The 8,283-nt window shown below is 36.4% G+C and overlaps 1 protein-coding gene and 1 pseudogene across 1 annotated transcript in view; one reads left to right on the forward strand and one right to left on the reverse strand.

The window, feature by feature from the left end:
• Nucleotides 1-8,283, forward strand: part of HCN1 (hyperpolarization activated cyclic nucleotide gated potassium channel 1) — a 379,215-nt gene that overhangs the window by 156,298 nt on the left and 214,634 nt on the right. The window lies entirely within an intron of this gene.
• Nucleotides 4,684-4,801, reverse strand: LOC111721999 (annotated as a pseudogene).

The following is an 8,283-nucleotide window of genomic DNA, read 5'->3' on the forward strand; positions in this document are numbered from 1 at the left end:
ATCATTTGCCTTTGTACATTTTTAAGTCAAAATTTTAAGTGTGCCCTTCACCCAGAACATGCACATAGCATCAGTTAGGTGTGAATCTACCCCATCTCTCCTTCCCCCCTTCCCCCTCCCCACCTATATGATTTCCATTGCATTTACTTCTGTATGTGAACGTAAGTGTTGATAGACGAGTTACAATTTAGTATTGAGTACATGTGGTGTTTGTTTTCCCATCCTTGTGATGCTTCACTTAGAAGAATGGTCTCTAGTCCATCCAGGTTGTTATAAAGATACTAGGTCTCTATTCTTTTTCATGGCTGAATAGTACTTCATGATATACATATACTGCATTTTATTAATCCCTTCATGTATTGACAGACATTTGAGTTGTTTCCACATCTTTACAATTATGAGTTGTGCTGCTACGAACATTTGATGCAAACATCTTTTTGATAAAATGTCTTTTTCTTTTTCCTTTGTGTTAAATACCTACTAGTGGGATTACTTAATCAAAAGGTAGGTCTCCTGTTAGTCCTTCTCAGTTTGTCCACAGTCCTTTCCATAGAGGTTCCACTAGGTTGCAGTCTTCCCAACAGTGCATGAGTGCTCCTTTCTCTCTGCAGCCATCCCAGCATCTGTTGCTTTGGTACTTTTTGACAAGAGCCATTCTCATTGGAGCTAGGTGATACCTTATTGTAGTTTTGATTCGTATTTCCTTGCTGATTAGAGATATTGAGGATTTTCACGTGTTGTTGGCAATTAGGCTATCTTCATTTCAAAAGGAGGTAGTTTGTCTTTTGCTCACTTTTTAATAAGGTTCTTTTATTTTTTTTCTTGCTGATTTTCTTAAGATCTTTATAGATCCCAGTTTATCAGATGTGTAACATGTAAACATATTTTCTCATTGTAGGTTGCCTATTTATTCTTTATTCATTTGTTTATAGATATTTTAGAATTTTATATTATATGATAAATTTAATTATATTATAAATTATATATAAAAAGTGTCAAAAGTGTATGTAAGAAAGGAAAAACTCAAGTCACAGTAGATTTCTGCCATTACTAGGAGCTCACTGTGACTAGTGTTCATCTTTTGTTATCAGTATATATTCAGTTTCACCATTTTAATATAGCTTTTTCCTTTCTTAAAACATGTATGCATGTTTGGTCCCTCTGTATAAATATATTTTTATCTTTTATATTGATATGTGTCTCCAACTTTGGACCTCTTAGCATTGTATATGAAGGCATTTTTTAGTTTTTCTTAGTTTAGGAAACAGTAGTTTTCCAGAAGGTAATAAATATTTTTCTAACTTCCTCTGGTATATTTTCTGCTCGTTGTATGCCAAGATTCCCTTCCCCTTCTTCAGGAAATTCTTGGCTCCAAATACTTCACCACACAAGCACATCCTCTGTTGCTTTCTGCTGACTAATGATCTTCATCTGCCCTGTTCTTTCTTCACATAGATTTTGACTTTCTTCTCCCCCTGAAAGAACTCTCCACAGAATGGTCTTGTCCTGCACTTTTTCTCACACCAGCAGAGCTACAGCATTTACTTTCTTGGGATTTCTCCTCACGTTAGGTTTATCTTAAGTTTCCTGAACTTTTGATAGTTAAGGAGCGACCATCCAGGTCCTGCTTATCTACTCATATCCTCACTAGGCCTTGTGCCATGAAAAAATTTGTCAGTAGCCAGAGCGATTCTGCCAATCCTATGATTCAACTTCCACTCCATGTCTCTTCCCAGGCCCTGACTTCTAGACAGTATGAGGAGACCGATGGTGATGTGAGTGTGATGAGAGACTTTTTGACTGCTTGGTAGATAAATGGAATGCCTAAAAATGGACCTGAGGTTTTTTCCACATTAATTTCTAATTTGCTTTCAGACAAAGAAAAATAAATGATTAAACTGCCAAATATTCTACAATATGGGCTATATCTCTATAATTTTAGCCTAAAAAAACCAAATGGGTAATATTAAGAGTACAAGTTATCTGAAGAAAATGTTAACAAATTGCCCAGAAAATATTTAATGTAATACTCACATCTAATCTATACTCACATTTAATTTAAAGAGATGTGACCTCCTGGTAAATCCTTTAAGATCAACTTATTTCAAACTATCACTCTGGAGACTAAATAAATAAACTTGCAGTATGAACCTTTTAGGTCTGATTAAATTAAACACTACATGTCATCAACCAGAACTGATTGTTTGGGTTTATTGAGTTTTTATCTGAATTTCTTCCTTTTGACCATACTTAGAATTATGTTAGTAGAGATTTCATTAGACTACATGTAGCAAAAAATCTCAGGTTACAGTGGCCACTGATTGTTTTATGGTTTGCTTTTTCCTTATAAAAAGCAGCCCAGAGATGGGTAGTGAGGAGCTTGTATGGTGACAACATGATTTCATCAGGGAAACCATAATTTTCTTTAGCATTCTATACCACCGTTTCCAGGTGGTGGATTCTGCTCTGATGCTTACAAGAGCTATTATAACTCAAGCTATTATATTCTTCTTTTTTTTTCCTTTCAAAACAAAAGGAAAGATGAAGAGCCAATGGTAATAGAGTATTGACCATTTGAATCCACTTCCCCAGAACCACAATGCTAATACCTCGACTTATATCCTGTGAATATTCTGATTTATAAGAACAGGTGGGAAATATGGATTTTTACCTAGGCAATATACTTAGCCCAAATGAAATAATGTTTTCTTTTTCTTAAAGGGAAATTCTGAATGCAGCCTTTGCCATAGATGATTAGATAACTTTTAAGGCTCTATGTGCATGTATACTTAGGAAAAATATCTCTTTGTTTTCTATAATGTAGATATATGTGTGCACATGTACACATGTGTGCTCATGGGTGTGTGGTGCAGATAGGGTGGGAATCAAAAGAAAAGCATGTGAGAAACTGAAACAGACATAGTGTCAACTTATCAATAAAGAAGTAAAAAGAAAGAGGTCGTCAGAATGTATCCCCATTTTTGCTCCAGAATAAATTATATATGATTAGAAGCCATTCCTGTGCATTCAACCATTACCATGGTTGTATTAGGTAACAAGTCCTTCATAATATCCACATCCAAGGCTTTCCATTGCAGTCACTCAGCATATGCCCATGGTTAATTTTCATTCATGAAATTGGAGTATTTAGATTGTATCAATAAAAGCTCAAGAAGTCTCACATTTTCTTTCTAACACAATTTCTACAAAACCATAAGGTTCTCTTTCAAGGTATATGAATAAGGAATAACTGTTTCCAAAATCTTGTACTCCTATTTTTGAATGTTATTCTGAGCAACTTAGTTAAAGATATTTGTTTACTCTGGTAAGATAACTAACAAGTTAATGCATAGATAATATAATGAACACTACCTGGATAACAATTTTTAAGTGCACAATGGACTGGGTCTAATAAGATAGAGTCTGAATTAATATTTGATAATATACTAAATCTTATTAAATATCAAGTATAATATAAAAAAATTAAATAACAGGGACTTCAATAATCCTCAAGAAAATGAACAATGCCCAGAATCATTAGCTTGAATTTATTAATCAAATTATGATGGAGTATTCCTAGGACTCATTTCAAAATCGTCCTAGAATTGATAAAATTGAAAGCAGCTTATAATAATTCTCTATAGATTTACAAAAGAAATAAACCTTTCACACCATAAACTAATTTGCCAAATTCAAATTATGACTGAGTTTAATTGGAGGATGTTTCATTTATAAATTCTGTCTATCTTTCCCTGATATCCCAAGAACTGCTGAACGGACTGACAGGGATCCTCAAACTTTTTAAACAGGGGCCAGTTCACTGTCCCTCAGACCGTTAGAGGGCCAGACTGCAGGCCCCAGGATGAGTCAGCTGCTAAGCAGGACAGGCAGCGGTGGCAAAAACACCCAGTGGGCCAAATAAATGTCCTCAGCAGGCTGCATGTGGCCCACAGGCCATAGTTTGAGGATGCCTGGACTAGAAGAAAAAGAAACAAAAGAAGAAAATATACTTCTCATTTCTTTGTTTTAAAAAATGAGTTTACACTAAATTTAATCAATGCCAAGATTTTTATTCCCAAGTACAAGTACTCTAGTAGTTTCAAGAGAAGAAAAAAAAAAAAAAAAGCTCAATGTTGAAACAATTAGGGAAAGTCCAGAATTAGGGGAGAAGAAGTAAACTGTGACTAAAAGAATGGGTCAGGTTGAGAGGATGAGTGAACTCCTTTTAGAGGGCCACTTACAGAAGAGCAGGCGTGGGAATGATCTGTGTGTTTTGCAGTGATAATCGACATCATTGGATGTGGTGTCGGTGTTAAATATTAACCTAACCAGAATGGGGTGGGGTATTAAAAAATAGCTGTTTGGGGGTCTCAACTTAGAACTCTAAATTAAAATTCATGGTACATTTGTACATTAGAAAATGTCACTTTTTCTGCTTATGTATAACTTTTGTGTTTTATCTGGAAATAAAAATAAATGTTTGCTGATACATAAATTTAACAGAGTATTTTAATTGGTTCAGGGTTTTGTTTTGTTTTGTCTGTAAGATATTTTTGACTTTTTCTTTCTTTTTTAATTTTCTGAAATTTTCTTAGGCAATTTTTCAAATATACAGTACAGCTGAAAAAATTATACAGTGATCAGCCATATACCCACCACATACATTTTATAATTTTCTTCTTCCTATGTAGGGAATTTGTTCATAGGGAGGCAACAAATTTTGTGTGCCCCTCGCCGCAATCACCCCAGATTGCTGTTGGGTGTGTTATAAACATTTTTGACATTTTTATTTGCATTTCAAAGTTTATATATTTGCTAGGAAACTTGAAGCGAATATTCTGAGGATCTTAAAGGACATGATGTTTTATGAAGTGATTATGGATTGGGTATAAAGTAGCTGGCTACATAGGTGAAATCTTTCTCTATATTTACTCTAGGATAAACTTTAAAAGAACTGTGCCTTCACTTTCTTGTGGTATCACCGAATGAATAGCCAACTCCAGTTGTTAAAAAAAAGTTGTATACTTGGCATTCCTAGAATGTGAAACATCTATGAAGGCAAAAGTGGTTAAGACAAAGTTCTGCATAAAGTGAAACCTTGCTATATTTTTACTGAATGGAATGGTACTTACCGCTATACGCTTTTGTTCATGTTTCTCTAAGATATCAAAAGACATTCAGTATTTGTTGCATGTGTAAATGAAAGAGGACTGCAATTTCAACAGAGACTCTATTGATGGTTTGGGACAAAAAATGATACATTTTTGAGCTTCCTTAGTTTGACACCATAGAGCTAACGAGCCCTCCTTACTGATAGTCAGAACTCATCTGGGCAAGTAATTTGGTTCTCTATGAGCAAAAAGAAAACACAGATAAAGCATAATGTTCTTCACAAAATTGGGAATAGCAGCAGTTGTCACGTGTTTTGACATCAGCTAAGATTTTCCTTCTGCCCTCCATATTTTACCATAAAAATGGCACATCCAGTCTATAATCTAATCTAAGGCTTTGTAGGCAGGTGTCTAGCTGTTCTTATGGCTGAATTATCATTGAATAAAAAGGAAATTAACAAGAAACCTTATATCAATAAAATTTAATATAATGAACATTTAAAAACACTCCATACTAAGCAGAATTTTCAGGATGACTAGGTCGAAATTTTAAGAAAACAGGTTTCAATTAAGCAAAAAGAAAAAAAAATTAACCATGAATGACTCATGAAGCAAATAATTATTTTTGAGTTATTAAAGAAGTGTCTGGAATTTTGTCAGAAGTTTCTTACATTTAATAGCCTGAACAGGTTTCAAATTAATTCTGTGAACATTCACCAAATGTGTATTCTGTTCCAGGCTTTATTTATTAAAAAGGTTTTCTCTCTGGTTGGATTTTGAATGACGGGTTGAAATTCAGCAGCTTGGGCAGGATGAAGCTGACGTCATTTCAAAGTGGTCTGATTACCAAGATGGGAAGAATTTTGGGAAGGATAGTGTTCAGATAAAGAATGCTTAAATATTCCCAAAGGTAAAAGGTCTTAAAAAATAGACCGAGCAGCATGTAACATATCTTAAACTCAGCTAGAAATTTTGTTTTCTTATTTGAAGGAAGTTTATGAAGTTTTTATAACTTTTAGTTTTATAGATTTAAGGGTGCAAGTATAGTTTTGTTACGTGGACATACTGAGTAGTGGTGAAGTCTGAGCTTTTAGTGTACGTATCACCCTCAGCAGTGTACATTGTACACAAGAGGTAACCCCTCTGCATCCCACTTTTTTTGACTTCCCAATGCCCGTTATTCACTCTGTCTGCCTAGTGTATCCATTGTTTAGCTTCCACCTAAGAGAGAAAACATGGACTATGAGGGACACTACAAAAGTTTTGAGATGTCCAGGAGTTAAGAAATGTAAATAATGTTGATTACTATGTTTTCTCAAAATAATAACCACACAATCATATGCACTTTTGCTTTCTTATAAATCACTTTTGAAAACTCTTTTTACTTATTTTCGTCACATGCTGTAAGCTTACTTTCATAGATGTAAAAAGCTTCCTCAGGGTTGGAGTACCTTCTCACGAGCCTGTGTATTTGGCTGAAGGAAACAGGATATGATCACATGTGGCCAGGGCTGGTCTGTAGGCTGGATGAGTCAGAAGTTTAACCTCCGTGGACTCTAGGAACTGCATGGTGATGCTGGCCGTGTGGGCAGACACATTGGCATGGTTCAAGATGGTCCCCCACAGCCCTCTTCTGGGTCACTGTTATTGCAGCTGTCCAAAAAGTTTTAGTAGGCACACTGTGTGTACCACTGGGCAGTGGCAGCCCTTTGGTCCTCCAGAGGGACTTGTCGTAGCCTAACCACTTTTGGAGAAGAAAGTTGCCACCATATTCTTCCCAACACTTAGGGGCTGCTTCACTTTAGTTGGTGGATTTTCATGGGGAAGAATCCTCACTGCAGACTGGTGCTTATCTCTGGATCAAAGTGGTGAATGCAGGATTTGTCACCAGTCATGACGTCAAAAACGCAGGTGGAGTTGCCTCCTTCCTGTCTGACCTACATTTCATCATGATGTGTAACAGGGATGCCCTGGTGCTCAGGTGTCAAAGGGACAGATCTGAGGCACCATCGAGGAAACTCTTCTGACTCGAAGATAATTGTGCTGGGTTGGGGATTCTCCCAGAAATCCAATCTGTAGTGTCACTTCAATGTCTTTAAACGTCACTGATTGTTTTTGCAAAACATTTTTTTCCCACAACGGCCATGTTTTCCTCAGTCGTCGTGAATGCCAGACACTCGCTACTCTCCCTGTCTTTCAGTGTCATTTGGTCTTTTCTAAATTCTGAAAAATTGTCACAGGGGAGGGAGGAAGGTCCCTGAAAGCCTGTTGCAGACACTCAAGTTTTTGAGACTCATTTAATCCACTTTTAAAATTATAGAAAATCATTGCAGGGAAGTGTTCTCTTTCCAGCTCCATGGCTGACGCTGACTGAGTGACATGGGGATGGAAATGAAGGGGGCCCTTCCAGCAGCACCAGTAAGCCTAACCAGGTGAAACTTGCACAGCTGAACCAAAAAGGACATTGCTTTTGTCTATATTTCCTGGAAGTGAAATAAGGAAATATAACACAGTCTGTCTCAGCACTTTCGTGGGAAGGAACTTTCTGTTCCTTCACCCTGAATTACTTCCCTCAGGATAATGGTCTCCAGTCCTGTGCAAATGCTGCCCAGTACATTTCACTCACTCTTGTGGTTAAGTGACGTTCCATGGTGTAGGTTGAGTACATATCTTCACTATTGAGAATAATGCTGCAATAAATGTACCAGGGCAGATTTTGAATTACATGATCAAGTCAGTGTTTTTGTACACTTACCTTGTTCTAGCTGCAATCAGAGAGTTGAATTAGAGCAGAGAAATAATGGAGGTGAAGAGTCTGGCTTAGAGGCTACTTTTATGAATCAAATAAGAGATGATAGAGTGGTAGTAATGAAATGGAAGGGATGTTGGACAACTCTGAAGTATAATTTCAAAAATGAGGATACTGGGGTGGCACCTGTGGCTCAAAAGAGTTGGGCGCTAGCCCCATATGCCAGAGGTGGGGGGTTCAAACCCGGCTCCGGCCAAAAACTGCAAAACAAATAAACAACAACAAAAAAAAACTCATTAAAATAAATAAATGAATGAGAGGATACTATTTCCTAATGATATTAAATAATAACATTAGAAATGTAAGCAGCAGTTACAGGCATTATGACTTTCTCTTTTATAAAACTCAGAAATTTGGGCTTCT

The sequence above is a fragment of the Otolemur garnettii genome, unplaced genomic scaffold (assembly GCF_000181295.1).
Source record: "Otolemur garnettii isolate 467f Iridium unplaced genomic scaffold, OtoGar3 scaffold00005, whole genome shotgun sequence".
NCBI classification, from domain to species: Eukaryota; Metazoa; Chordata; class Mammalia; order Primates; family Galagidae; genus Otolemur; species Otolemur garnettii.